Below are 5,272 nucleotides of genomic sequence, written 5' to 3' on the forward strand. Positions count from 1 at the left end.
AAGATGATTAATCTACTTGAATGTTTCTTAAGCCTACATTCTACACAAGTACACAAAGACAAAGCAAACAACTTTAAGGTTTAAAAACCAATTAACATTCAAATTCATCTTTAACTACAACTTCAACTTTTAGTTCATTATATCAAAATTCGTACTAGCCTTATATAGGCATTAGAAAATCCTAAATCTTAACTAATAAGGATTTACATCTCACATAGGATAAAGATAACATTCCTAACTAAAAGAGATAACTGAAACAAAGTCCTACTTAGGTTAATATACATGTGTGGCCGCTTAAAATAAGCCATAAAACCCTAATTTACATAAGTCATATGGATGGGCCTTATAATATAGGTCAAGTTAGGCCCAAAGTCATCATATGCTCCAATTTAGCTTCTTTGGTCTTTTTAGACCTAATTAGATTCATTCAAGCCCAATAAACTGAATTAGATTAATGAGCCTTGAACTTAAATCCAATTCATTCAAGCTCATTGACTTGTAATTTGAATCGGATTAGGACTTATAGTGGAATTACAATTCCTTTTGTTGCTTGAACTCCTAATATCATCAGGACTCCTTGCTAGATTAGGATTTCTAGTTGAGTCAGGACTCCTTGTTGGATTAAGATTCCTTGAGCTAGTAGGATTTTCATCATCAAGACTCCTTGTTGGAGTAGAATTCATTGTGCTAGTTTGGTTCATATCATTCCCCCTTTCTTTGAAAATATTCATCCTTGAATCTTCCCCGAATATTGTGAAAGAAGCACATATATAATCTCCAAGAACAATACTAACTCATTATCAACCTGCAAATCTTTCACAGAAGTTGTTAGAGGAACTTTAGAATAAATAATACTTTCAATGCCAATAAAGTCAACATGTTGAACTGGCTCAATGGCATCAAGCAAAATATTTTCATTCTTCACCCGTTCAACTTTTGCTTCATCTTTAAGAATGACCTCTTCATCTTGAGTTTCTCTAAAAAGTTGCAAATTATTATCTTTTTCACCATCTTTATTTATCATCTTCATTGACTTCAGTAGAGCGTTGTTACACCTCTACGTCATCAATCATTTTATTTGCACTCTCCAAAACACTCTTTTTATTTTCACTCTCTAAAGCACTCTTTTTAATTTTCATCTCTTTCGTTTCAGCCTCTACTCTCATTCTTTCCATTTTGCATTGGTCTTCATATACTTCTTTTCCTGAAAGTGGTGCAAGTATAGTCTTTCTTCCATCCTTGGTGAATGAAACCCATCATGCATCGTCCTCCTATCAAATTACCATGCTCTCCCAAGTAAAATATTACAAGCATGCATAAGTACTACATCACACAACACCTCATCATGATATTTACCAATAGAAAAGGAAATAATTGCTTCCTGGTTTACCTTAACCTCACCCTAATCATTAAGTCATTGAAGCTTATATGGATGTGGATATGGTATACTAGGCAGCCCTAATCTACTAATTAAGAGAGTACTTACAACATTAGTGCAACTCCCACTATCAATAATCACATTACATGCCTTTCCTTGTACATGACATCTTGTGTGAAACAAGTTGTCCCTTTGTTGCTCATGGTAATCCTCCTTTTAATAATACATCTGATACAAACAACTCACATGTTTAACATTAAAAATAATTAGAATTAAGATGACACGACAAGCAGAAGACAAAACTAGACTTAATGAACAAGATTAAGCCAAAATACAATAAAACACATAAGAACAACTGGAAATGGAGAATAACTAATCTTAATGAATGAATAATGAAAAGGATAGAATTAAAATACCAAACCAATTTTTTTTTAAATCTTAGAACTATAACAATTGACTTAAAAAAAGAATTAATAACAAGAATTGAATTAAAAGAAAGAAAAAAGAAAAAAACAAGAATTTAATAATGAAAATATGAAAGAATAAAACTTGATCTAGAGCAAATGCTCTGATACTAAATGATATGGAACCTCCATGAATAAGCTTCAGAACCCCTGATACGAACCAAACTAGCACAACGAATCCTACTCCAACAAGGAGTCTTGATGGTGCAAATCCTACTAGCTCAAGGAATGCAAATCCTACTAGCTCAATGAATATTAGAACTCTTACTTACCTAATAAGGATTTACATCTAATCTAGGATAATGATAACCTTCCTAGCTACAAGACATAACTTAAACAAAGTTCTAATTAGGTTAAAATATATGTGTGGCCGCCCAAAATTAGCCATAAAACCCTAATTTACATAAGTTATATAGATGGGCCTCAAAACATTAAGCCAAGTTAGATCCAAAGTCTTCATATCTCCAATTTAGCTGCTTTGGTCTTTTTAAGCCCAATTAAATTCATTCAAGCCCAATAAAATGTAATAGATTAATGAGCCTTGAACTTAAATCCAACTCTTAAAGTCTTGATGTGTCCTTAGCCCAAATGTCTTGGATAAGCTCATTGACTTGCAATTTGAATCGAACTATGACTCTGATGTGCATAGTTTTACACATATTTGCTTGCATATTATTGCGTATGTTCTTAGCAATTATTGTGCTTTTATTCCCAGATCAAGCGTGTTTTGTGTTCTTTTGCATTTCAGGAACATTTATAGGACCGTCATCGGTGTTTAAGCAATTATAGATCAATACGTGTGGAAACGGATGAGAATTCATCAAGATCGGATAAGAGCCCGCAGTGCATACATTGAGCACGGCCTAGGTCAAGGCCGTGCTGATCACTATTGGGTTTTGATCCTTCAACTGGCACTTTGGGCACGGTTTCCGTAGCCACCACGGCCTCCAGCACGAATCGTGGTGGCCAGCACAGGAGGCAGCATAACCATGGTGAAAACTTACTTGGTGAGATCCACAGTTTCAGCACGGCCTGGACTCCAACCGTGCTGACCATGGCCTTGACCACGGACATGCTGAAATAAATATTTAAGGAAAATGAATTTTTTAGGATTAGGGAGAAGAGGAGGAAGGAGTGAGAGGGAGCCCTGGTGGCTGGTTCGGTTTCTGCACAGTATTGAGTGCGAGAGAGAGTTGCAGGGAGGAAGAACCCCGGAATCGCAAGGTTCCGAGTGCAAAACAGTAGTGGAGAAATTCAAGAGGCAATTTGGGAGATTAATCAAAGTGTAGATCCAGATTTGGAGCTGTTCATCCAATTCGAGAGAAAAGGGTGTACATGTCACACCCCCATTACATGCTAACCAATAGACATTAGCTAGGAAGTATACAAGCATCGTAGAATATATACTACATGTAGATAGGTCAATATGCAGGTTGTTCAGAATCAAGACACAAGGTTATTAACATATAAACATATGATTATACTTAAACATCATTTAACAAGTATTCAAAACATCTTCTTATGCCTTATAAGGCATACTTCCATATATATCACATAACGCATACAAAATGCATCGGAGGAGACTCACAAAACCGCCCAACTGGCGGGCTGCTAAAAGCTAGACTTGGATACAACCAACGGATGCACTACTATTTACAAACCTGAAAAGCGAGAAAAATTTTGGAGAGGGGTAAGCCTCCATTTCGGTAAATAAATAATCAACATAATCTATATCACATACACTTCATACAATTTCCACCTAATTACATAACTTACCATGATTCATAGTTTAGGTATAAATTCATACCATTCTACTCAATTCATTACAACCATCATAGAAGAAATACAATTCAACAATTATGGTTAGTTCTCACGGCTTGTGGAACCCCTTTAATGTGCCGCTCCGCCTCATCCTCACCCGCCATACGTGGCTGCTCCACCTCATCCTCACATTATACACTTTTATAGCCTCCCAAGGCTTTATGTATATATTTATATATATATATATATATATATATATATATATATATATATATATATATATTTTTTTTCTTTCATAGGGGAATCCACCATTAACATGCACATATGCACTTAACATCATAATTCAATCATTTCACTTATATCATATTCAAGCAATAACAATTGTTCCACTCAACACCAATCATTTCCATCTCATTCATTCAAACATAAATAATATTAAGCAAACGCAACCATTTGCGGAACATTTGATTAAATATATGAACATAGCAAATATTAACTATTTACTTACTCAAAATACATTTATTTCTTCAGCATATAAGAACCTCCTTTCTCCACAACTTCCTTTCCAAGCCTTTGAGTACCTGTCAACACATTCATCAATTCACATTTCATGCATATTCCAAATATTCATGTAAATGATAGTTCTAATGCATTACAAGATCATCCCCTCTCTAATTCATAGGTCTAACTCTTCCTCTAAGACTCTCAATTATTGTTTTAATATCATAAAAACATTTTCCATCTAGTTAAATACCAATTTAACTCAAATTAACATCAAATAAATTGCATAAAACTAATCTCTAACATCTCTGTTTTCTAGACAGAATTTAGTACCAAGGTATATTTATTGCTGGGAAAAATTGGCTTAGTACAATAATCTCGTATTTGATAGACATATCCGTTTATGCGTCTAGTTTCATCTCCAAGAAGAATTACTCAATTCCGACTTCTATAGATTTAATTATCTTCAAATTACTGAGCAAGGGTCATACAGGTAGTTGTACCCGAGCAGAAGTCTGTTTGCTCAATTTAAGCAACCAAAACGGCAAAAATAGCGAAATCACAAAACTACAAAGTTATAGAGGACTCTTCAAAATTTCCATAGACACCAATTAAGCTTAATTTGGACTTATATAGCCCATGTTATGCCTAAAATACTTAAACTTATATAGCCTATGGAATTTTGACAGTTTTCTATCTTGACATACTTAAACTTAAATCAAGCGTAATCTCTATGCAATCATTCAATACTCTACTAATTCATGATAATCAGACCTTTAATTAATCAATGAGAGCATCAATTGAAGTTTTTCCAATTTGTAATCAAGAATCCTAATGACAAATTAATAATACACAAGTAACAACTCACCAATTTCAGCTTTTGGGTTGCTAATATGCTTAAATCATTTAGCTTTAGCTTGGCTCCTTCAATAGTTGGTAAAATCCTATCTTAATCTTAAGTTTTTTTAGGTATTCAACTCCTCTCTCTTATTCCAAATTTTCTGTTTTTGGCCATGTACGAATTTTAGAGAAATGAAGAGGTCAAATGAGCTTGCTCATGGTTCCAATTTCCAAGATTCATCTCTCAATGCCACCACCTACTTAAAGTAGTTTTATCATCCTAAATTAATTCTTACTAACCATATATAATTTCTTTTAATTGTATCTT

Source organism: Ricinus communis, chromosome 1 (genome assembly GCF_019578655.1).
Source record: "Ricinus communis isolate WT05 ecotype wild-type chromosome 1, ASM1957865v1, whole genome shotgun sequence".
NCBI classification, from domain to species: Eukaryota; Viridiplantae; Streptophyta; class Magnoliopsida; order Malpighiales; family Euphorbiaceae; genus Ricinus; species Ricinus communis.